The sequence below is a fragment of the Camellia sinensis genome, chromosome 9 (genome assembly GCF_055761805.1).
Source record: "Camellia sinensis isolate YWXY chromosome 9, ASM5576180v1, whole genome shotgun sequence".
In the NCBI taxonomy this organism is placed as follows: Eukaryota; Viridiplantae; Streptophyta; class Magnoliopsida; order Ericales; family Theaceae; genus Camellia; species Camellia sinensis.
Genome location: NC_138969.1, coordinates 191,271,302 through 191,298,394, shown reverse-complemented (window position 1 = coordinate 191,298,394; position 27,093 = coordinate 191,271,302). Strand labels below are relative to the sequence as shown.

General features: G+C 40.2%; 1 pseudogene; it reads left to right on the top strand.

The window, feature by feature from the left end:
* Positions 1-3,485: 3,485 nt before the first annotated feature.
* LOC114285377 (putative pectate lyase 2) overlaps positions 3,486-27,093 on the top strand; it is a 72,025-nt pseudogene continuing 48,417 nt past the window's right edge.

The following is a 27,093-nucleotide window of genomic DNA, read 5'->3' as shown; positions in this document are numbered from 1 at the left end:
GTAAGACGGTCGATGATCCAAATTCTTTTATTTGGTCCACATCTATATTTTGAGTGGCCTCGGCCTTGGCCTAAGTGTTAAAACACGGCTTGTTGTCCCGTGAAAAGTGGCCTGATCGTCGGCCTGGCCCACGAGCCGTACATAAAATAGTAAAAAAAAAAAAAAGGCTTGAATCTCGTCCATCAAGCTTAGAGTATAGCTTGGTCTACTAGCCTGTCTAGGACAAGCTCATCGGCCAAGGTTTGACCTTGGACTGGCGAAGTTTAAATAGGGTAGTGGTGCTTAAATTCAAATAATGGTGTTTAATATGTAATAAGAAAATATTATACAAGTCTATTTTTTAAATTTATTTTTTAAATTTGATGATATGTTAAGAAATAATTGATTAATAATTAGAGAATATTTAATTATCAGTTAATTATTATTTTGACACCACTAAATTTAGAAAATAAATCTAAGTTTTTAACCTGAATAGTGATGCTCTATATAATAATACCTCATAACTTTCTGGAAAGATGTCAATATGGAAATGTAGGGTAATAATGTGTCGCATATGTAAATTATTACAAAGTTGATTTATATAAATATCATAAATTAATTTTATAGAAGTCATATTTAAAATAAAAATAAAAATAAAAAATCAAACATAATATAACAAAAAAATTTGTTGTATCATAACCACAACAATATCATAAATATAACAAAAATATAAAAGTCATAACTAACATCTTAATAGGTAATAAGAAATAAAACCTTTAAACTTCTCATTTGGACCAATCCATAGGGGACTTTACTATATTTTTACATCTCCTATTGGTATATTGGTGGGATTAGTCTTTCGGATTAATCGATCTATCAAGTTGAATATTGAATTATCATAAAAACCTCAAAAAAATAAATAAAATAAAATAAAAACATTTGGCCAAACCAAGTTTAAGAAATCTAGGATTGGGATAGGGAGTGTATAATAGAATTTCCCTTACAATTGATATGTTTTGTGATTTATATATGGTTTTTGTTATAAAACACCATGCAGTCTTTTTCATCCGTACCACATCCGTACCATTTTCATTGAATAACTTGATTCAGAGGAAATATACTTCAAATTATATATATTATCAACTATTTTGGAAACCTAAGTTACAAGGCAAAAATTAATTTTTAATTTATTTTAAGTCATATCATTTTTAAGACAATATAATAAAAAAAATTTAAAAAGTCTAAAAATTAACTTTTAATCATATTTCTAAAACATCTCTCAATACTTATGTGTTTTTATATCTTCATTTATTTTTTAAGATCAATAGTGAAAAATCTAGAAATCCCCTACATGTTGATTTGTGATTATGTATCAATTTTAAGCAGTATATAACAATCACAATCAAACAATCAAGACAAATCGACACAACGATTTTACGTGGAAAAATTACAATTGGACACCTCCAATTGTGATAAAAAAAATCACGGGCAACAGCCACAAAACAATTCACTAAGAAGATATAAAAGAATTACACAAGTATACTCTCAATTACCTAACGAATCCACGCTCGAATTGAACCAACCTCTATGTGCCTCTTCTAACCTCGTCTTTACCTCGGAATTGTCTTGACGATGAACCACTACGGAATCCACCAAAGCTTTAGGCTCGAATTCTTCAGAATCCACTAAAGAACAACTCTCTTTTTTGTGTAGAATGAACAAACAAACCTTTGATGTATACTGTTTAAACCATGAGTTGAATACTCAATGAAAACATCAAAGAAAATTAGCAAAATATCTCCAGATATAAACCTTAGAATCCAAAAAGAAGATTTAGAGGACTTGTACAAGTTTTGGAAGAAAAACCAACTACTTATAGAAATCCAAAGTAATCCTAATTTTGGAAGAAAACCAATTCCTTATAGAAATCCAAGAATCTGTGTTCGCGCGGTCCGCTCGAGCGTGATAATTCCCGCTCAAGCGGAGGCTTCAAAATTGTGTGATTCATATAGGCTTCACGCTCGAGCGGAAGTTCCCACGCTAGAGCGTCGAACCAGACCATCCAGTACTTTTTCAGGCGACGCAGAGATGCTGTGAGCTTGCAATCCCCGCTCGAGCGTCTCTTTCCCTGCTCGAGCGAGACGACAGAAATTGAAAAATCTGGAAAACTAGATCCTATTACAACTTCGGTTTTGATCCATGGAATTTGACAACAAAGAGTCCTAACAAATAGCTATTAAAATTTTCATATCTAATAAAGATTGTGACCTCTAATTTGCATAGAGTCAAACAAACTCGAAGTTCGTGCCACCACGTCTCTCGTAGAAAACAGTCCTCTTGTCATGTTCACCACCTTGTCTATCTACTAGTCTATCTACTACTACAAGTGTATAGAGTAATGATATATAATAATAATAATAATAAATGCATATAAAAATATATATAGAATAATGTAAGAAATACTAGGAAAAATTGGTCTAGGGTCTCTCTCTCACTTTTCGTAATAGAAGAGATCCACAAAATTATTTTTTGATATCTAAGGTCCCTAAACATATATTAGAGAAATTTCAGTCCTTTATACTATCTTCATCATCTGACCCACTGCCACCCCAACAACCCGACTCTGAGTCCTCCTCATCTTCCAACACTTCCCAAAGGTTTACCCAGTGGAGATTCCCACTCCCAAACTCACCCATCTCACACCACTCTCACCCACCACCACCACCACCACCACCGCCGCCGCCGGAATCTGACCCATTACCATCCCAAACCCACCGCCATTCTTACCTACAACCACCGCCTCCAGAACTCTTCCACCTCGCCAAGCTCCAACCCACTTCAAACTCCAATTCTGACCGATTCGACGCCCTCCACATGCTTGACCGCTGGCTCGTTCTAAATCCCTCCACAGCTGCCGTGGCCATGGACGGAGGTGATGAGGTGGCCTGTCCGGCAGCGGTGATGAGGGGTGTGGTTGGGTATTTGAAGGAAAGTTCAGGAGCAAAACCTCTTCACCTCAATTAGGATCTTTGTCCTCCTTAAAAGCCACGGGTTTGCCAGTTCCAGTTGCAGTTGTAGTTGCGGAACAACAACAGTATGGCTCATCACCTAATATGAGCGTGAGTGGCAACTCTAAGAAGGGTGATCAACATGGAAAGTTTCCATTCGTGAGGGACGACAGACAGAGGTTTGACTTGCAAGACTTGCTGAGAGCCTCTGCAAAGGTGTTGGGAAGTGGCAACTTTGGGTCTTCCTACAAAACTATGCTCACAGATGGCCATGTTGTGGTGATGAAAAGGTTCAAGCACATGCTCTGGGGATCTGACCGCGGCGATTCGAGCTATTGAGTCCGATCAGTCCTTGACTGTGCAAGAGAAGGCTAAGCGAAGGCAACAGCTCATGAGCGGAGGCCCTAAGAATTTCTCAAATTTCTCTGGATTCAACCCAGAGAAATTTGAAATTTTCTCTGGACTCCACCCAGAGAAAATTCAAATTTCTCTAGGTTCATGATAACGGATACCATAGATGAACTACATAAATTTGTTCCATTATCACTGCTTCGTATTCATGGCCTGGACCAAACACCTCTCTGCATCTATTTTTTGGAGGCTCCTCGGTTAGAGAAGTTCCTTGAATTCTTGAAGCTTCTGTCCAATGTTTTTGGCTTAAACAGGAGTCCTTGCATGGGTTATTCCTTGGATGATCCACTTAATGTCCAGGAGATTATGGGGAATGAAGTTAAGGAGAGCATTGTTTTTAATGGTGATTCATTGTGTCTCTTTCTAGATGAGCATTTACTGCAGGGGGGACTTACGCCACATAAATACAAGGATGCTGTTGCAGATGATGGTTCAGCAATAACTAGTACCACTCATCATGATGAAGTTGTAGTGTTTACAGATACTGATGCTTTGTTTTGGCATTTTGCACTATAAATGGCATGCAAAAATTAGAAAAGAGCCAGAGAAATTTGTGCAGTGAGAGAATTTTCCTGAATAGATACACAAATTTTCTCTTCACAATTTTCTTTGGATTTCTTTAGTACTCAGAGAAATTTCAATTTTCTCTGGTTTGAATCCAAAGAATTCCTCTGGAGAGAAGTTCAATTTTCTCTGGAGATAATTTCTTTGGGACTAAAATTTCTCTGGATTGATGTTGAGGGACCTTAGACATCATGAAAATACTTGATGTCCTTTATACTATAAAATCATAATATCAGGGACCTTAAAAAAATACCCCGAAATACTATTACGGAATTTGTTAATATATATAAAAAAAAAAGTAGGTACACATTATTCTGTATAAAAATTTTGCAAGACTATCAAGAAAAATTATAAAAATGTGTTTTTTTAAAAAAAATAAAAAGAAAAATTAGTGAATGTTTTTCAAATTTCTTCATAAATATTTGATTTCTTTTTCAATTATATTTGAGTTTGGAAAAAAAATTTATACATTAGGAAAAATGTATATATATATATATATATTCATGCATGTAGGCTCATATCAGTGTCCCAAACCTTGTCTCCCCTAGCCATGGCCTACCAAGCCTCTCTCCTATTGATTTTCACTCTCCTAACCTCTTCTTCAAAATTCCAGTCACTTCATACAAATCCACCAAAAAAACCCTAAACCTAATAGACTCATGCTAGCGCACAAACCCTAAGTGGGATTCCAGCTGCCGCGCCCCAGCTGACTTTGCGGTCACCTTCGGTGCAACAGCCATCGGAGGCAAGTATGGTACCACGTACGTTGTCACCGACCCCTCCGCCGATCCAATCAACCCTAAACTTGGGTCCCTCCGATACCGTGTGGTCCAAACAAGGCCACTTTGGATCATATTTGCTAGGGATATGGTCATAACCCTAAAAAATGAACTCGTGATGAACAGTTATAAGACCATAAATGGGAGGGGAGTGAAGGTTGAGAATGCTTATGGGCCTTGTATTACAATACAAGGTGTTAGTCATGTGATTGTGCATGGGTTTAGCATTCATGATTGTAAGAGAGAAAAATCGGGTACGGTGAGGAATAGTGAATTTCATGCTGGTCATCGTCGCGGATCAGATGGCGATGCCATTGTTGTATTTGCTTCTTTTCATATTTGGATTGATCATTGCTATCTTGCAAGGTGCTTTGATGGTCTCATTGATATGATCCATAGTTCCACTGCTATTACTATCTCTAACAACTACTTCACCCAACATAATAAGCTAAGTTAAACACTAAATTAAAAAGTTGAGAAGAGAAGAGTTGGTGGTAATGGTGCAAGGCAAGAACGGTGGCTGGATTCCGGTGGTGAGGCAGTGGAGAGTTGGTGGCACTCAGAGTAAAGAAGGGAAACAAGGTTTTTTCACTGTGTTTGTTGATAATATCCCTTCATCACTAGATGCCAAAGCTCTGTTCAGGTTTTTTACCAATTTCGGAATCGTGAAGGATGCCTTCATCCCTTTTAAAAGAAGAAAGGCGACAAATTCAAGATTCAACTTCGTACGCTATGACTGTCGTATAGCAGCATCTGTTGCCATCCAAAAAGCTAATGGCCTTTTGGTGGATAATATGACGCTTATGGTTAAAATTGCTCTCTATGATAGGAGCAGCAGCACTGAACAAAACAGAAGGAAGTCTCAGAAAGCCAAAAGAGGACTGGATACAACTCATATCAGAGGTAAGGCTGCTTATGTGGGTCACAGATCTTTTGCTGAAGTATTAAAAGGGGAACCCCCTATGGAGAATGGGAACTCACGGTTAATCATAAAAGTCAATGAAGAGGGCAATGGTTGGCTTTATGACACTGCAATAGTGAGATTCAACACAGAGTATACTACTCTCAGCATTTTTCAAGCTTTGAAAGAGGAAGGGCTAGAGCAGATAGAAGTCAGGAAAGGGGAAGGTCGAGACATAATACTATCCTTTAAATCCACCATTGAGCTGCAGTCAAACATTGATAAGATTAAAGAGTTGTTTAAGGGCTGCAGTTAATCTGTGATGGCTTGGAAGCCAAATTTTCATCTGCAGCCGGAAAGGTGTGCTAAGTTGAGATGCCATGGCATACCTCTGCATCTCTGGAATAGGACTACACTTAATAGCATTGGGAGCATTGAGGGTACCGTTCTTAGCCTAGATGGTGATATTTGTCATCCTAAAACCTTCTCCCACACTAGAATCCGAGTTGCTATTGTGTGTATGGAACTCATCAACAAAACCATACTTGTGGAGTGCAAGGGCAATTCTTATCCCTTTCTTGTATGTGAAGACCACTCAGCAGATTCTGGTGGTCTGAAACTATCAAGCATGGATGAACCCAGTTTCATCGGAACCAGCTACAGTGTGGCAGGTAGAAACATCCCAGCAGCAGTTGTCAAGAACAAACTAGATGGGGATGAGGTGGCAGAAATGAGAGCTCCAACAGGAGCTGACCTGGCTTGTACACACGAGCTTGTGCAACGGAAAGAGCCTACTGGCAGTCACATAGGTGAGGAAATAGGCACTGTTGTTGAAGAGACTTTCTGTGAAGGAGACTCCAACAGGACAAAGGAGGCATGCGTTGAGAGGACTTTGATGGAAAGGTCAGAGCAAAATTCAAAAAATTCAAATAATAATGATGGCAACTTAAGGTGTGTTCAGCAAGCTCCTTCACCTGGTGTATCTAGAGATGGTTTTGGACCTGGTATAAATTTGGAAGTCTTTTTAGCAAACGAACCTGATAATGTTTTTGGGCCTAGTATTGGGCCTGATATTAACTTGGAGGTCAACTTGGCTCATTCACCTAACAGGTCCTTTGGCCTTTCGACCCATTTGTAACCTGCTGGGCCTTCAAACAAGACAGGGTCAAATGGAATCAGTTTACTACATCTTAACCACTCAGCCCAGGTCAAGTCTCTTGTCCCTAATTCAGAATACCTGCAAACAGTGAGGAAAAAAGGAAAGAAGAAGACCCATATCGAGGGATTCAATAGCTTTGCTAGATTTCAGGGCTTTAGATCTGTAGCAGCACATAAGCATTCCTCTAAGTCCATCATTTTCAGACCAGCAGCATCTACTTTAGGAAAATCTGATTTATCTTAAAGCAGTTCTTCTTCGAACAATTGTCTTCTTGAAGAAGCCAAAGCTACTTTACATTTGGGAAAATCATTGGGTATCAACTACAATGAGGAAGAGGATGTTGTATTGAGCAAGATAATTGACCTTGAGCTCAAGGATCAAGAGAGAATCACCAATGAAGGGAAGGCTCAATAATAGAATCTTGCAGATGGGTGATGTAAGTGTATCACTTTGTTTACTTATGAAGCTACTATCTTGGAATATTAGGGGTTTGGGTAAAACAGAGAAGATGGGCAGAATAAAAGTCTTATTCAGGACAAGCATGTGGACATTGTTTTCCTTCAAGAGATCAAGAAAGCAGTGGATTCGGATAATGTTGTTAGAAGGCTTTGGGGGTGCAGAAATATGGATTCCATGTCTGTGGATCCTGAAGGCTCTGCTGGTGGGCTACTATGCATTTGGGACCCTGCTGTCTTCCAACTATCTAGCTGTTGTTGTAATAGAAGGTACATCTTGCTTTTTGGCTCTCTGTATAACTCTTTTGACTATGTTTTGATTAACATATATGCACCAAATGATACCAGCGCTAGATCATCTTTATGGGTTGATATTCTTAAGCTTAAAGATCATTTCCCTGCTCCATGGTGTATGGGTGGAGATTTCAATGAAATCAGACATATATGTGAAAGGATAGGCTGCTCCAGAAGGGATAGGGGGATGAAACACCTCAAAGAGTTCATTGAGAAATGTGAGCCTAATGATCTGCCTCTGCATGGAAGGACATTCACTTGGTGTAATGCCCAGGAGTCTGAGAAATGGAGCCGTATAGATAGAGTACTGCTTGGTCCAGAATGGTTGATTAATTTCAGAATGAAGCTTTGGGGGCTGTCTAGATTAATTTCATATCACTGTCCTCTGTTGATGATTGAGGATTAAAGAGATTAGGGGCCTAGACCCTTCAGGTTCCTAAATGCCTGGTCTCTTCATCCAAACTTCTCCAAGTTCTTTGTGAATACCTGGAGCAGCATCTCAGTTTCTGGATGGGCTAGCTACATTCTTGTACACAAATTAAAGCATTTAAAGCTACAATTAAAGAAATGGAATGTTGAGGTGTTTGGTAATGTCTCTTCCAAACTCAAAGTTTTAGAGGAGGAATTACATGCATTAGACATCTTGGCAGAAGGAAGACCTTTGGCTGAAGTTGAAATGGTAAAAAGAAGAGTGGTCCGAGGAGAGATGTGGAAGCTGCACAGAATGGTGGAATGGATCTGGCATCAAAAATCCATATTGAATTGGACTATAAATAGAGACAAGAATACTAGGTTTTTCCATGTTTTTGCCAATGTCAGGCAGAGTAGGAATATGATTAACTCTATTGAAGTTAATGGGGAGTCTTATGAAGATCCTAGCAGGGTTAAATTTGAGGTCAATCAACACTTCAGGAAACAGTATGCTGAGGATTGGGCTAATTGACCTGTCTTGGGCGGGGCTTTCAAGACCATTGAGGCAGATTATGTTTCTCAACACCTGGTCTCAGATTTCAGAGAAGCTGAAGTATTGGCTGCAATCAAGGATTGCAATAGCAACAAAGCTCCTGGCCTTTATGGTTTTAACTTGCTGTGCTATCAGAAATTTTGGAAGGTCATGAAGCCTGAGATCATGCAATTTTTTGCAGACTTTCACAGGAACAGCAAGTTGACCTATGGCATCAATAACACTTTTATTAGTCTAATTCCCAAGGTGGAAAATCTCATTGGTCTATCAGACTTCAGGCCTATCAGTCTTGTAAGTTCTCTATACAAAATTCTGGCCAAGGTATTATCACATAGGCTGAAGCCAACTCTTCCTTCAATCATTGGTGAAACACAAACTGCTTTTATTAGTGGGAGGAACATCTTAGATGGGGTGTTCATTGCCAATGAAGTGGTTGATGGATGGAAGAAATCCAAGAAGCATGGGCTGATTTTAAAGATAGACTTCGAGAAAGCCTTTGATTCCGTTAACTAGGAATTCCTATTCTCTCTGATGAACAACTTTGGATTTGGGGTTAAATGGATTTCTTGGATGAAAACTTGTGTTTCTACAGCTAGAATCTCCATTCTTGTGAATGGCTCACCAACAAGCGAATTCTCTCCACAAAGAGGTCTTAGGTAGAGCGACCCGCTCTCACCCTTTCTATTTAATATAGTTTCTGAAGGTTTAAACATCCTTTTGGGCAGAGCAATTAATCTTGGCATACTTAATGGGGTGCAAGTTGGGTCTAAGAATGTTCTTTTGTCTCATCTGCAATTTGCAGATGATTCAATTCTCTTCTCTGAAGCAGATTGGGATCAGTTGGTGCTTACTAAACGAATTCTAAGATGCTTCGAAGTCTTATCTGGTCTTAAAATTAATTACCACAAGAGTATGGTGTGTGGTGTTGGTGTGGATGATGCTGTTTTGCTCTCTTTTGCTAAGCTTCTCAATTGTCAAGTTCATAGCTTACCTATAAAATTTCTAGGTCTGCCTCTTGGAGCTAACCCTGGAAAAAAGTCTACTTGGAAACCTGTGCTTGATAAAATCAGATTCAGACTTTCAGGGTGGAAGAGAAAATTGCTGTCTTTTGCAGGTAGACTAACTCTAATCAAGTCTACCTTGAATAGTCTACCTGTTTATTTTCTCTCTTTATTTAAAATGCCAAAAGGTGTGGCCAGAGAATTTGAGAAGATTGAAGCAGCCTCTTTATGGGGTGGAAATGGCCTTAAAAAGAAAGTTCACTTAGTAAAATGGGGGGTGGCAACAAAAAGCCTTGATCAAAGGGGCCTAGGCATTAGAAGAATCAAAGATGTAAATGCTTGTCTATTGCTCAAATGGTGGTGGAAATTTGGAACTCAAATTAATTCACTTTGGAGGAGGGCTATATGTAGCAAATACAAGATAGATGAGGCTTCTTGGTATCCACCAGTAAGATTCTCTAACAAACATTCTAGAGTTTGGAAAGACATCTTATCTATTGGAAATCATAATAGCATTATTTACAATTTTTATGTGGATAACTGCCAAATTAAAGTGGGGGACGGAAATAGAATTAAATTTTGGCATGACAGGTGGTGTGGTAACTCCTGTCTTAAGATTGATTTTCTCCTCCTTTTTAATCTTTCAACTGATAAAGATGGCACCTTTCATCAATTTTTTGCAAGAAAGACCAGCCTAAATAATTGGAATTTTCCCATTAGACGAGTGCAGTTCACTTGGGAATTACATGAAGAAACTAGATTGCTTGGAGTCCTAGCTTCAGCCCCCTTCTCTGACTCTCCTCAGGGCTAACTGTCTTATTTGGGCAAATGCTTCTGCAAGCTCTGGTGAGTTCTCTGTTTCTTCCCTCTACTCTTTGAGTAATTTCACCCTTCGTCCACATATTCCAATCTGTAAACATATTTGGAACAGAGCTGTCCCTCCTAAGGTTTCTTTTTTCTTTTGGTTGGCCTGGAAGAATAAAATCAAGTCAGCAGAATTTATACGCAGGATCGGTATTTTAGATTCTTCAATCCCCATCAGTTGCCCCTTCTGCAGCTTTGAATTTGAATTTGCTACCCATCTATTGCTCCATTGTTCTTTTTCATGGCAGATTTGGTCCTCTATAATTCAAGATTGGGGGCTCTCTTGGTGCATCCAAGATTCAATTGATGGCCTTCTCCAATGGTGGATGAGTGTCAAATTTAAGCATTTTGATAGGTTAATCTGGAGAGCTATCCCACATATTGTCCTTTGGTTGCTTTGGAAACATAGGAACGAATGTATTTTTGCAGAGGCTATACCCAACTTTCTAGAAACTATTGATTTTATCAAAATAAGGTCAGCTCTCTAGCTAAAAGCATCTATAAAGGATCTTCCCTACTCAGTAGCTGACTTAATCTACAATTGGAGACAAATCAGAGTTGGGTTTCCAAACCATTAACTGGGCAGGTATCTCAGATTTTACTGGTTTACTCTGTTTGTTCTGGTTCTTCATCTCAGGTTTTGGCTGCTTAATAGTCTGAGTTCAGTTGGGCAAAGTTCTAACTGTTGTTATGTTGTTATGTTCTAGTTCTTTCTGGTTGAGTTCATGGTCTGCTGACTGCACTGATTTGTATTGGGTTCTGTCTGCTGTTGTGGGAGAATTCTGCTATGGTGTGATTGTATGCTGTTATGCTCGTATGCTGTACTGCTGGTATGGTGTATTGCTCTGTTGTGTGGTACTGCTGTTTTGATATATTTGCTGCTTGGTGTATTGCTCTGTTGTACTGTTGTTCTGTTTTGTGGTTGTGGCTTGTGAGGTATGCTGGGCTGATATGGTGTTTTAGTGGAAGGTTTTTGGTCTGCTATGGAGGTTCTGTTTACTTAGGGGAAGGCTGCTTCAGTGTTTACTACATTTGGCAGTGAGGCTTGGGCTAATGAGATATATCAGAGTGTGGAGCACAGAGCAGTGGTGAACTCAGAGAAAGAAAGGCTATCAATTGCTTTCTCCCTCAACCCAGCACTCCATGTCAATGTGGAGCCCCTTTCTGAGCTCATAGATCACCAAAACCCTCCAAATTTTGTGCATAAGGGAATTTCTGGGTGCTAGCAGTTGTGGCTACCTTGGAGTTTGTGTTGGAGGAGATGGTGGCAGAATTGCATAGAGTCTGCAGTGTTTCTGTCCCATCCTGCTGCAGTGTGTTTGTTTTGGTGCATGTTCCTTGTCATGCAGTATTATTCAATGATGGTCAAGTTAAAGCTAGCTTCGGTTGTTTGGTTTGGTTCTTTTTCTTTTTTTTTTCGGATGGTCTCTCACCAACTTGGGGTGCTAGCAAATGATAGGGTGTACTCGATGGTCCCAACCTAGTTGGAATCATTTAGCTCACTGTGATGTTTTTGCACTCCCCTTTCCTTTATTGATGTAATGTGTCCTGTACATTGTACTTGTTTATTTCATCAATAAAGTTTCTTTTTTTGCCGATCAAAAAAAAAAGTTGAACACTAGATTGCAAAAAGTCTATTAAAATGATTACATTAACATTTTTTATTATAGGACAAATTTCGCCAATAGTTCTTATATTTTGGTTTTTGTATCATTTTGATTTTTGTAAATTTTAATTAGCATAATTTTGATCACAAATTTATGACTTTATTTCAATTTGATCGAAGATAATTACAACTCTCGACATTTTTATAAAAAAATACGTATATAAGTAGCATGTGTTGTATTTTTAAAAATAAAATTATAAATTTACTCAATTCAGTAAGTTAATCTCAATCAATTTAGTAATTATTTTCTATCAAAACATTAACGGCATTATCAATTAGACCAAATTGACACATTATCTAAAATCGAAGGTTAAAATTGGGCCAATTTAAAGTGTAAGGACCAAAATGACACAATGGGCAAATGTAGAGACCATCAGTATAATTTGGCCTTTTTTAAATTTTAACATATTTAAATGGGCTTTTTATTTTTAAATGGTAAAATCAAGTTCCATAATAGGGGAGAACATACTAATTTTTGCATTTAGCAAGCATTGATCCCCTGACTATATGAAAATGTATATTTAGGTGACCAAATTAACTAGTTTAATTGGTTAGCAAATGAGTAGTCTTATACAAACATATTTTTATTGTACTTAATTTTCATACTAGATAATGTGGCCATGTGAGTTCTTTCATTTTAAATGAAAGCACTCACTATTAGTTATAACTCATAATTTTAAAATATCACTGCTATGTTGTCAATGAATTTTTCATATATAAGATTTATGATTTTCCGGTACCCAAATATATCTCCTCTCTAGGTCTAACACCATAATGAGGCCCTTTTAGACGAATTGGACCTTCAACAAAAATGAATTTTTTGATGGATCCTACACAAGGTGCTAACTTGCCCATAGGTTCAGAAAACACTTCATTCCCATCATCCCATCTTGTTGGCTTCTAACCAAGTTGAATTTGTAGGTTATGTTATTTGGACATAATGATTACAATACAGAAGACAAGAATATGAGAATTACAGTAGCGTTCAACCATTTTGGAAGTGATCTAATTCAAAGGATGCCAAGGTAATTAGAAAGGCAAATTAATCATAGCTATAGTTGATTTTCCAATAATTTAAGGGCTTCAAATAAATCTAATTCTATAATCTAAATTAAATGGATTGCAGGGTAAGGCTAGGGCATGCCCATGTTGCCAAGAACAAGTATGATGAATGGCAGATGTATGCAACTGGTGGAAGTGCTAATCCTACCATTTTTAGTGAAGGGAACTACTTCATGGCTCCTAACAATCCTAATAACAAACAGGTAATTATCTACAACTAAGATGTTCTCTTAATCTTATAAAATTGTATTTAGATTTTGAATTTGAATAAAATTAAAATTTTAAAAGGAAAAAAGAGAGAGAGAGAGAGAGAGAGAGAGAGAGCAGAAGCTAAGACATGTTTAAATGTGTTTTCTTAATTTACAATTTTTTCGTACTGATGTAGAACCTATCCCATTATTATTTTAACTAGCCAAAAAAATGAGAGTTCGTTAAAATGGGCCTTGTTTCAGATTTTGTTTTGTTATTTGATTCACATATGGTTTTACCGTGAACCCCAATGAATTACAATCATAATAATGAAAATCAACATGCATAATTAATACAAAAAAACTCCCAAAATAAGAGAGAAAGTTCCATTTATGCAGTGTTTGATTAGAAGATTTGGGAAGAGATTTAAAAAGTGAAAAAGAAAAGGTAGGTGAAATTGTTGGTTTTTTGACTTTCGAAGGTTAATAATGTAAATTTAAGCGTGCCAGTCAGGATCAATTAGTCCTTACAAAATTTATAATTGCAGACCAATTATCAAGTGATTGTGTTGAAATTCTTTCAGCTTAAATAAAGAGAACTTTTACTAGTGGCTTGTTTAAGAGAAAATTATGAATGATAACAAGTAAATATCATTCAAAAATTGAATTTCATTAAGCAAATAAAAACTTACAATGAAGTTACAATGACCCAGCCTTAACAAGGTTCACAACAACAAACTACTGAAAAACTACTCCTAGGAAATGAAGTGCAGTACAGGAATTGAAGTGCTGAAGATGTAAAAACCAGAAGGAAATAAGACGAAGTAAATAAACTGATTTCTGGATCTAAAACTGGGTCCTTCATTTTGGGGCATTCCTTACTATTTATACTTCCCAGTGGTAACCGTCGAAGTGGTCTTCCAACCGTTGAAATGTCCTCTCATGATTACTAAACATGTTCTCTCACAGTCAGTCCCACTACACCATTCTTGCAGTTAGGCTTCCCTTCTGATTTTGAATTTAAATTTATGAGTAACTGTTAGGTCACATCATCTTGTGTCTCTCGACTGCTCTAGTGCTACACAGATCCATTATTACCAATACAAACTGCCATGTGTCCGACTTTAATTGGCAACTTATATTAATTTCCCAAATTTCCCTTTTCGTGCCACATGTTAAGTTGCGATTGGCTTATACAAAATATGTAGCTAACATTACCCCCCGCACTGATATATCCAATACTTGGTGATATTAGTGGGCCAGTGCACTTTGCCCACATCTTCGGACGTGCATGGACTTGGCTGAAGTATAACCGTCTTCTTAGAAACAAAGCACTGACCTTCATTAAATCCTTCCACATGCTTTAAATACTCCTTCCATATTTTGCGAATACGAAGACACTGGTACATTTCTAATGGCCAAACCAACCTTTTCTTAAATATGATCTAGCATACGATGAGGCATTTCACAATGATGACCACCCTCAAAAGAATCTTCATGCATTTATTAGCCACATTTATTTGTTCCAGTTCATACAAGTTATGGAAGCTTTTGCAAATTATCAACCTTTGGACCAAGAATCTACTAATTACAATTATCTGGACCAAGAACTTCCGAAAATGGATATTGGAAATTCCTCCTCTGCCCCAAAACTTTCTGCATGGGATGAAGCTGCTTCTCCTTCCTCTGGTGCCACTGGCTGGGGTGCCTAGTCAACACCTGTTAAACCCTAATTAAGGGAACGGATTCATTACCGGTTTGTTGAATTTGATGACCCCCTTTTGGTACCCCTTACCTCTCGAAGCTCAGTGGTATATCCCTACATACCCATTAACCACCATCATTGTCTAGAGGATAACCTGCTTTTGGCATGGTACACTTCCTCTTTGCTACCAAAGATAGTGCAGAAGACCCTCGTCCTACTGAAGCACTGGGATTTAGTCCTTTCCTTTTGGCCAAAAAAGCAAAGCTTTGTTCTTCTGATTGGCTTGAATGCGTGAACACCCCTCAGTTTCCTCCTACTTTTGGGATAGACCCTTTTGCACCCCCTCCTCCTCAGAATCCTCACTAGGTAGAGGAATTGAAACTCACCCTTTTCGAGGGTCCTTATTTCTCTTCTTACCAACCTCTAGTTCCTCCAACAGCATTTGAGAGATACAATGCTCAGCTTCTACTTGTTGTCTTCTCTCATTTGTCTTTCAAAGTTCTAGGAGATAAGGCTCTTCTTAAGAACTTTAAATGGGCCCGTGACATTATGACCCAGGGACACATTCTCAATCCTATAGCCCAGACAAAGCTCCATACCTTTTTAGAACAACTTCCTCTCCTCCTTCATTGGTATGAAAATTCTTTGGCCATCAGTAACTCCGTGGATGAAATCTCAACCAGTTGAACTCCAACTCAATATGAGGCAGAGAACTTTCTTGAAGAATATGATGCCTTCAAGAACAAGGACTCAGCATACTGGGATGATTTAGATATGGACGAGATGGAGCAAGGTTTGAAAGAGACAGAGTTTGAGGTGAAAACTGAGCAGCTTTTTCACCAAATAAGAGCATACCAACAGCAACAACCTAATTAGATAGAATAGAAGATAGAATAAAGAAAGAACACAACTTCATAGAATATTGTTGGGTTAAATTTAATGATCTTGTTACCTTTTCTATTCCTTATTATTACAAGGTCGAATTTGTAGCCAAATAGGCTCCCATGTAACTATTCGTACATTAATATACTGGGTTTTTCAACTTGCATTGCCTGGTTCCATATTCCAATTGTATGCTTGATTGTATGGTTAATGTAACCTTACTCCTTACTTTGTTTGCGAAAGCTTCGAATTGACCAATTTAACCAAGTTTTGCTTTGAAACCTAACTTTAGTGTTTTCGAAGTGTGGAACTTCTCTTAAGCAAAGGAAATTTTGTCCTAATTTTTTTACATTCGAATTGCATGGTTAACATAATTTGTATAAATAACAGCTTCGAATTAACCTGTCTTGCTTCGAAGCTCAATCTGAGTACTTCAAAATATGGAATTTTCCTTAGGAACTACACTGCTCACTCTTAAGAATTTTCTCAGATAGAAAATTCAAAGATGAAATTTCATGTAAAGGTAAGCCTTTTGGGTTTCTTCACTACTTGACCTTTTGGGTTTCTTCACTACTTGACCAAGTACTGGTTTTATAGTGCTTATTTATTTCAGAACCCAAAACTTTAAGATAAGCATTCCAAAGAATCCTTCGAAGGATATTACCTTATAAAGATGTCCTAGGAGGATGCTTATAAAACCTTCGAAGAGAACAAGCCATATCTAATGTCTTTCTAAGGCATAAGCTTCAAAGATCTTGGAAGGAAATTGGTTTCGAAGCTACCTACAGGTTTTTGAAGCCAAGCTGAGCGTTTAAAATATACTTTCCTCCCAAAACTTACTCTTGAAAGAGACTCTCTATGATGTGGTTTTGAGACCCCTTGTGTTTTAAAAAGAGTTTTAATTCCACACGAGTCAAAACCATCAAATAATTTATTTCGGGTCTTAATGAACCGTTGGGTCGACTTGGTAATTTTTTAGACAAAAGGGTTTAAAACCCTTTTTCTTCGCGCTTTACCTATTCTTTTGCCCAAAATTTCCCTTCTCACCCCTATTGCTCTTGTCTGGAAGGTTTCACTCCTCATCCTCCTTCTTCTTTTAACTCCTTGATAATGGCTTCTTCTCCTCTAAAAGTACCAGTCGTTGAGCATGTGAGCCCATTTGTGGCTTTGAGGAGACTTATTAATGAGAAATGTGACAAACACAGAGCCCGTGAATGGTGTGCTGTCGATGGACGAATCCTCATTCCCCATCACCATGCTCAAGGAGAATATGTACTTGGATCCATTTTCAGGGAAGCCCCTACTCAGCTCCCTGCCTTATACCTGCGTCTAGAAAATCATTGCCTTCTTTACGAGGGTGGCCTTGACTAGGAGAACTGGAGGTTGAACCGACCCCACAGCTATTGGCCTACCTTGAGGCCTGAATGAGAGGAATGGTACAATCAAGTTGTTGCTGCTAGGATGTTGGACCTTTAAGAGTTCTGTCTCCTCGACGCCCTTCAACTAACCAGGTTTTCTATTTCTAAAGACCCTTTTCTTATACCCGCTATACTTTGTTTTTGGAATCCATCTTTCAATTTTTTTCAATTTTGATGTGTTATGATGACCTCTACTGTTCTTGGTATATGCCATCCCTTAAGGTTGTTCCCCATTGGCACTCATTTTTGCCCTAATTACCCCGACCTTAACATGCCTTTTTTCATTCCGTCTCTTAACTCCTCCTTTAGCGATTTCGCAAATTCTGAAAACCAAATAGAGGGCCTTGTAACAGACCGAGAGTTCTTCTATATTGGCTTTGCAAATTGTTATTTTGCACTTCTTCTCAGAGGATCATGTCTGAGTTTTCCCCTCTTGCCAAGGCTCTTGCTTTAAAAAAAAAGATAGCCCTAGCTCCATATGTTTTAGGCCACATATATAAAGTCTGCTCGCAGTTTTGCAAAAACCTTTGGATACCAACCAAGGGGGGCCACTCTAGATATTGTAACTTTGGCTCTTTGCCTACTTCACTAATTTACGCTCTAGATGTCTGAGATTTTTGGTACCAAACCGTACTACTTGTGAAGTAAAATACGCCAAAGTTTCACTTTACCCTTCCAACTTTGCTTACTACTTCACTTTTTTCCACCAACTCCCAGCTTCCCCTACTTCTCGCACCTTTTTCTGTCCCTTCGAAGCTAATGTTGGCCCAGCATGGTTGAGGACCTTCTTAGCTGACAGAGACTGCTCCCAACCTCAACATAGGGACATGTGGGCTTCTATCTTAACTCTAAGGGAGCTTTTTATTGGCACTTTACACCCTCAAAAATGCATAGCAGAAGCCTACTGCCCTGATCAATTTGCTAGGCAATTTGGGCTTACTCAGGGGATCCCTATCCCTCTATCCAGCCAAACTAACCCAAATCTTGCCACTAGAGAGCTGAAAGTGTAAAGAACCAGGATGGAGGAAGCAACCTCCAAATTGATTCAAGACTTGATCGAATTTCAATTCACTCCTTTCATCCCATATGGCACTGCATTGAAAAGGTACCAGAATTGGTGGACGGCCAACATGGAGGTGCTCTTGGCCATTTCCCCTAAGGATTTGTTAGTAGAGTTAGATGTGCCCTCTCAGGCTAAACCCAAGGAGACTGGGATTTTTGTTACTACTCTTATCTCTCCTACTATCCCAACTCCTACTCTTGCTGTGTCAGCCTCTCTTCCTAGAGTCACCAAGGCTACTTTGAAGAAAGGTACTCATTTCTTCTTTCCCTTTTCCTTTCCTTTTATGATAATCCGTTTATTTGCTTATGGCTTTTATTTTATGCTGGAACTTCTCAGGACAACTCTCCTCAGAGAGCTCAAGCCTTAACCATTCTTAGGAGCAAGCAACAACAACAAAAGAAGAAAAACTCCTGCTTGAACCTAAAGAAAAAAAAGTATCTGCAACTTATATGGACAAGGAGAAGGCAGAGGAGAAGAAAGAAGTGCCATTAAAAACGAAAAGGAAAAAGGTGACAGTCTATGTAGACACCCCATTTTTGACCGTCCTTAAGACTTGGACGTCATCATTTGAACACTCGATGATTACCCTTGTTTGTGTTCGTCTTGAGTTCTCAGAGGTTTCGGCTACACGCCTTACCTCATGGCCTCTCAACTTGTTTGTTTTGTGTTTGGTTTTGCATCAAACACTTGTTGTTTTGCTTCTAAGGGTGGGAAATAGCTTGTAGGCCATCCCCACACCTCACCGGCCATGGCTTGAGGCCACCGGCCTTGTTTCCTTGCCACCGGCCGTTGGTGATAGCCGGTCGGCACTATTGATGGTCGGTCGGCATTGTGTTTGGTCGACCGGCCACTGATTTTGGTCAATCGGTCACTTTTTTTGGCTGAGACCTTTCCTTGAGGGGGTTTCAACCTTTTGAACCCGTGGTTTTAGCTTCTTGAGGAATCTTGAACCTTTTGAACCCTTGGTTTTAGCTCTTGATGAAGCTTGAACCTTTTGAACCCCTTGGTTTTAGCTTCTTGAGAAAGCTTGAACCTTTTGAACCCTTGGCTTTAGCTTCTTGAGGAAGCTTGAACCTTTTGAATCTTTGTTCTAGTTTTTCCAAGAAGCTTGAACCCTTTGTTTAGCTTCTCCAAGAAGCTTGGCCCTTTTGCCTAGCTTCTCCAAGAAGCTTGGCCCTTTTGGCCCTTTTTGCTCCAAGCTTCTAAGAGAAGCTTGGACCCTTCTTCCTCTATAAAAGAAGAGCTTCGCTTCCATTGCAAGGGTTCCAAGAAATTTTTCTAAGGCAAAAGCCATACACTTCCCTCCATATCTCTACATTCCAAGCTCCAAAGTCCATAGTTCTTGGCCCCTTTGCACCACAACTCCTAAGCACACACCACCACCACTCATCTAAGGTTCTTAGAGGGTCTTGTGGGGACTCAAGACTTGGTTTTGACTCAGAAAAACCTGCTGGAGTGCTGATTTTGAAGAAGGTCTTCAAGGGTGAGTTTCTCCCTCTTTATTCCCTGTTTTTGCACACACTTTTAACCTATCTTGCATGCTGTTTTGGGCTTTGGCATAAACTAAAAAAAGTCTTTTTTTTGAGTGATTTAAATATTTGTTTAAGGTCACTTTGTTGTTTGGGGTTGTTTGATCCTTCTTAGGCCTTGTTTGGCCCCCATTTTGTGCTATTTTGGTGAGCTCCGAGACCACCTTGTTTGGGCCTCCTCACTACTGAAATCTTGAGGGATTTCAGTGGTGGGGATGGTTCTTTAAGGTCCTAAGAAGGAGAGGGCCATCCCCTCTCCTTATTGTCTTCAAAATGTGTCATTTTAGCCTCATGTGTAAGCACCATTCTTGAGTTCATGTTGGCCATGTCTTAAGTGTTATTTGTGCTTATTTTGCCATGATATAGCACTGTTTTAAGTTGGTTTAGACACACCATGCATGCTTAGCATACTTGTCTTGTAATGCCATGAAATTGCCTTAACATGCTTTGTGCTTTGAGCCTTGTTTCTAGCATGATTTTGGCTTAGCTCTGTGAAGCTTTTATGCATATTTTGGCATGATTTAGGTCTGATTTTGGTTGTTTGGGTCATCCATGACTTGCTTTGTATAGCTACCATGCAATCTAGCTTGTATGCTTTGAGTGTTGGCTCCTCTACCATGCTCTATTTGCATCATTTCAGTGGTTTGACACCATTAGTTATAATATTTCAATCCTTGATCCATGCTTGTATGCTTGCATTTGATGCCCCTTTAACGCTTTAAAAGGTTGGTATTTCATGCCCCATATTTGGACCTTTGTGTATGCTCCCTTGTGTAGGCCATTTAGATGCCATCTAAGTGTGTTTTGGGCCTGGTCTTAATCTACATTGGGACTGTTTTGAGTCCCCTCAGCCCTTTGGGACTTCCTTCACATAGCCATGATTTAAGCCCCTTGGCTTGCCTTGAGTTTTGGACATAGTTACATACCTTCCTTGCATTGATAGGTTGATTTGGCATCATCCCTCATGTATTTTTCAGAGTTTAATGTGCTTGCCATTTGTCCATAATAGTCTCTTTTAAATGTGTTTAAAAGTTGTTTCTTTGTGCTCAAGTGTTGGACCATGTGTGCATGCATGTTTGTATGAACATTCGCCCTTATTTCCATAGCATTTGGCCACTGTTTTGGGCTTATTTGAGAGCTGCCCAGATTAGTCTAAGTCCACCTTTTGCATGTTTCTCAAATGTTGTTACATTGTTTCATGCCTTGCATGCTTGCTTGCTTAGGTTGTGTGCCTAATGTACATTACTTGCTTGCATGCTCATATTGCATATTTAGCTCACATGCTTAGGTTGCATTTGGCATGCATGCCTTGCCTCTCGAATCACCATGATTGAGGTTGGGTTCCTTATGTGTTTATGTGCATTACATTTGACATTAAAATACACAACTTGGTTTCTTGGGCCGTCACGCATTGAAATGCGCGATTGGTGATCCGAGAATCGAGTACCATCCCCCTTTGAGTCATAAACATGATAAGGGGTGTGTTGGTGCACACATTTGCTTGAAATGCATTGCCATGCCTTGTTTTGCCCTCTGCTGCCGTCAAAACAGGTTTCTGCAGGAAGCTTTGGCTGGCTGGCCATCTATACTGCCAACCGACCAAATATTTGTGGCCGAGAGCTCAACCAATGGTCGATGACCATCTTTCCATGGTCGGTGACCATTTGTCCTAGCCAGTGGTGATCCGCAGTGTCCATGGAGCATACCTTGGGAGTTATGCAATTTTTAGAGGAGTAGAGCAGGGAAAATAGAGGCAACTTGTGCATGGCGATGGATTTCCGAGTAAACCCGAGCACGCATGCATCGGACCCTCTTCCCGAGACTGTTTATTTCTTTCTACTAGTTAGGTGGTCTGTAATAATTAATTAGTTTGTAGGTTAATTAGTTTGTATATTCTTTTGGTTCCTCCGAGCGAGGGCGAATTTGTAATAAGTGTGGGTGCGTGTGTGCATGTCTTCCAACCCCCACTTCTTTCTCCCTTTTACTTACCTGCTTTCGATGGTTAGTATTAAGACATATTTAAATTAGCATACCTTATGTTATGCATGTGTGCATTCATACATTTGTCTTGCATACACCGGGCTCGGCATATCATGCTAACTGCATTGTATTTCAATTCCAAATTGAATACGTGTTATCTGTCGCATTTCACATGCCATGTTTAGGATAGCCGAGCCTATCTAGATTGTATCTTTGCATGTGTTGCATTAGCCATTTTAAACATGAACTAGGATCATGCATATGATTACTAACTAGTTTCTATTTTGGCTTGGAGTACTCGGTAAGCATTTATGTTTTAGCATCCTTGCATGTGTGTGAATGTTGCCATGATAGCATAATTACCATGAGGCTAGCTGCTTATGTGATATAACTGCCTGAATGCCTGTGGGTGAAGGTTGGGTTATTTGAATTGGAACAATGCATTGAATGCGAGTTTTAAGCCCACTTGGAAGTGGCAAAACCATATTTTCTAAGCCCACTTGAGGGTGGCAAAATTCATGTCTTAGCCTACTTGCGGGTAGCATCATCAAACCATTTTCAAACAAACAAACATGAAATGTTTCATCCCAATTCAGACGACCCAGTCTATACTTGTTTACTGTGTGCATAACATAGTAAATCTAGGCTAATAACCGGAATAAGAACACATAATGTTTTCAAAACAAGATATCATGGTTAGTAGAGGCCGATCCTCGGATCGGGCGAGCGGGGGTGCTCATAGCTGACCTTCCCCAATCGTACCCAAGTTCCCGAGCCGAGGCAACTTTGGCGATGACGGACACGTGGCCTTAGGCAAACGAGTCAGGGTTTCCTAAATTCTCCCAAAATAAAATATTTAGGTGGCGACTCTGTATTTGGCAAAGCAGTCCATGTTTTGCACTTCTTTCTAAAAAATCTGTTTTCCAAAACGATTTGCCGGATTTGGACTCTTTGGTTCAAATTAAGAACCATGACAATTTGAGTCCGAACTGTAGTGAGCCCAATATGAACAAAACGGGGGATTCATCCCCCCGGGATGTTCGGGGACGTCTACAGTTTCTGGCGACTCCGCTAGGGAGAAAGAGAACTTGACTCGAACGCATGATATCCTGTTTTGATTGCACTTATGTGTTTCTTTGCATTGCATGTGCATTGGTGCGCCTAGGACACCGTGTTTGCCATCTGCTATTCCTGAACAGTTTGCTGGAGGCTTGCTTTGTCAAAGCATGCCATAAGGCTGACCGGTTATGGGCTCTGCCAGTATGGGAGCACAAACCCCGGTTGTTACCGGGGCACCCTTTTTGACCATTCGACCTAGTGCATATTTGGAATCCATAGTGACCATTCCAAACTAGGACAGGTTGCTTCCCCGATTGTAGGTTGTTTGAAACCACTGTGTGCGTAGTGAAACCCTAGTTCCTGACAAAATAGGACAAGGAAACCCTACCACAACATAGGGGTGTTTTGGCTCTCACTTATCTGCTATGTGCTTTTAGAGTGTACCTCTACAGGGAATGCATGTATCAGTTTGCAAGTTTGAACATCAGGCCTGCGGGCACTAGTTCAGTATTTTGGAATTCAGTTTACCTGAGGGTATCGGTTTACAAGTAGAATTTTGGGGCAGAATTCAGTAGAGAGCACAGTCGTTCAGCTATGTGTATACCTGTTCTGGTGAAATCAAGCTGAGATGCTCTCTGTTTTCCCTTTTGCTAGGTAGTCCAGGAACCATAGTTTCAGAAGGCTCTAATATCCCCCGGGTACATTGGATTTGTGCTGATAGACTTTGTCCGGTCAGAGACTCAGTTCAAGGGTAATCAGGGCCGGAGAAGGCTAGTCAGGCACAGACCACCAGTACAACAACTACCAGATCAGTGATCTTTGAGCAGTTGGGTTGAGATTTCCGAGCCTACTGCAGACACAGATATATCGGTTGCTCAGTTAGATCAGGACAATATGTCAGGTCTGGAAGAGATGGTGCGCCAACTCCAGGATAGTATGAAAGCCATACAGCAAGACGTTGTCCGTCAAGCAGAATTCACCAAGCAACAGACCGTGGTCATAGCCTAACAGGCAGAGACAATCACCAAGCTACAGCAGCAAGTCGGGGCATCTGCTTCGCACCAAGCTTCTCCCCCACCAAGAGTCCCAATACCCGGGGAGACGGCGAATGTTCAGAATGTCCAGGAGGATACAGACATCCCAACGGGGCCGGCTCTGCCCCCGATTCTACCTCAACTATCCAAGGCACCCACTCCTATCAATCAACCAGATTCTCCCTTCGAGTTCGAGGCGGAGCCCACGGCATTAAAAGTGAGCAAGCTTGAAAAGCTGTTCAAGAAATCTCAAGGTGTGAAGTCCATTCCGGACATTGAGGACGGGTATACCGATGCAGCTGTGACGCTGCTGGACAGATTCAAGATGCCACAAGTTGACCACTTTGACAGATCTGGGGATCCCATGGTGCATCTACGGTTGTTTTCAGACATTCTAAGGCCGATGGGCCTCACCAAACTACAAAAGCTTTCTTTATTCGGCCGGACCCTATCAGGTGAAGCAGCCATCTGGTATGCAAAACTGGAAGACGATGTTAAGAGGAATTAGGATAAGATGGCCGAGGCTTTCGTCGATCAATACTCCTATAATACACAAATCGAGATTACAACCCGTGATCTCGAGACGACTAGGCAGGAGCCAAAGGAGGGTTTCTCCGATTTTGTAACCCGGTGGAGGGCCAAGGCCTCAATGATGACCATTAGGCCAACTGACAAAGATCAAATTCGGATGGTGTAGACACCCCATTTTTGACCGACCTTAAGACTCAGACGTCACCGATTGAGCGCTCGGTGATGATGCATATTGTGCTCATTCTGAGGTTTCAGAGTCTCGGCTGAGAGCCTTGCCTCCGGACTTCGGGGCTCTTTTGTGCTTTGCCTCGATTTACGAACCAAGTCCTGTTTTTTCTGTTTTCTCTTCCCGAAGGGAGGAAGAGGTCTCTTAGACCATCTCTCAGTGGCCGTAGGCTACGTTTCGTGGTCGTAGGCCATTTTTCCCGTTTGGAGCCCAGTTTCCGATTTTCGGAGCCGTCGGTCGTATGCCTCAGTTCGAGACCGCTTAACTACCTCCGTTTGCTCCGGTTTTTGGTACACACCTTGTTTCCTCCCTTTAGAGGGACACTGTGGCCCGGGAGACCACCTTCGTGGTCATATGCCATTTACGGTGCCTAACAGCCTATTTTCGGGGCCCCAGACTGCGCGTTTTGGCCCCCGTACCTTCGTTTTGCATCCGTCTTGGTCCATTTTTGGTAGGGACCCTATTTTCATTGCTAGGGAGGTGGTAGGATGGTGGGACGCCACCTTTTCCACTGAAAAACCAATTTTCTATTTTTCTCTCTCCAAAAGTCAATTTTTCTGACAAAAAGTTGGTTTTTCTCACTTTTGAGCCACAATTTCTGGCTTTTCATACCACCATTGTGTTGTGCTCATCTGGGAGGCCACGAATATGGGTAGGCCAACCAGTATATCATCTTGACCCTTTTGAACCTTGCTAAAAAGCTATTTTTACTTTCTCCTGGGTCACTTTTTCTAGTTTTCCACTATACAGCTGTGTTGCACTCATCTAGGAGACCATCTTTTTGGGGTGGCCGGCCAGAAATTCTTCTTGAACCTTTTGACCCCTGGTCGGCCGACCAGGGGGAGTGGCCGGCCGGCCACTTGAACTGGTCGGCCTGCTTCTTGCTTTTTGCCCTCTCTGAATGCATCACACCTGTGCCAGCTGTGAGGCAATTGGACCATCCTCCATGGAGGATATGTGAAGCCCTTTTGGGATATTTTAGAGCCTCTCCTCTATAAAGGGGAGGCTGATCTTCTATGGCAAGGGTTGAACCCCTTTGAAGGCTTACAACTCTCTCTCTCTATATATATCTCTACACTTGAGCCTCCAAACCCTAGTTTTCTTGGACCATTTGCACTACAACCCTTAGCACCACACCTCCTGCATCCATTCCAGCACTTTGGGACTGATTTTCAAGGGTTGAAGGTTCACCAACTTGGTCCAAAAGCTCCAGCTTTGCTGCTCTTCAAGGGTAAGCACCTATTTCCCTTAAACTTGAATCTTTTTTCTCCATTGATTAGCCTTACTTTCAAGTATTTATGGACTTTGTCATAAACTAAAAAGTGTTATATTTTGAGCTCCTATTGAATATTGATTAAGGACACTTTTCTGTTTGAGGTCTCCTACACCCTTGTATGCTTTGTCCCTCTTTGTAGGCTTATTTTGCATCATATCTTAGCCCTACTTGTGAGCATTTTTGAGATTTGTCATAAATGTGAAAAAGTTTCCTTTTGAGCTTATAAACATGTTTGTTTAAGATACTTTCTCTGTTTGGGGCCATCTCCCCCCTATGCATGCTTCATCTCTTCATGATTAGGGCTATGCATTAGAGAACTTGCATTGGCCATGCTTTGGCCTCTTAGCCACTAAAATCCAGTGGATTTAAAGTGGCTTAGATGCATTTTTGAGAGCCAAAATCAGAGGGGAGTGACCCCCTCTCTCCTTGTCTTGTTTGGTGGTTTTGTTGGCCTTCCAAAGGGACCCCTTTTTGCATGCTTTGAAGTCATGTTCCAGGCCTTATTTTGAGGGTTTTGAGGTCTTCCTTAGCTCTGTCCAAGGCCCTTTTGGCTATATTTTATGTCCCTCATGCATGTGTGGAACAACCCTCCTCAAGGCCTTTCAAGAGGACCTTTCATTGTATGCTTTATTGATCAATATCAGGCCCTTTTTGGCGAGTTTTAGGGCTATCATATTTGATTTCAAGAGTTGGTTTCACTATGCTAAGTGTCCATCATGTATGTGTTGAGTAACCCCTTGCATGCCCTTTCAAAGGAGCTCATCATTTTCGCACATGTTGGCTGCATTTCAGTGATTATTTGGGCATATTTTGTCATATTTTATTCACTGTTTTTGGCTTGTTTGATGAGTTCTCATACGCTTCATATACATTCCATGTAAACCATGCTTGCTAGCCAAATTTGCATGCTATTTTAGTCCATCATGTTAGCACTTTTTGGCCATGCTTTAAACTAGAAATGTGCATGTTTTGGGACTGTCTTAGCTCTATCTTTGTACTTCATGGCCAAATAATGCTTGTTTTGCATAGTTATAATTCAATACATGTGCCTAGCTTTGAGTTTCGGGGCTTATTTCATACATCGGGTGCCATATT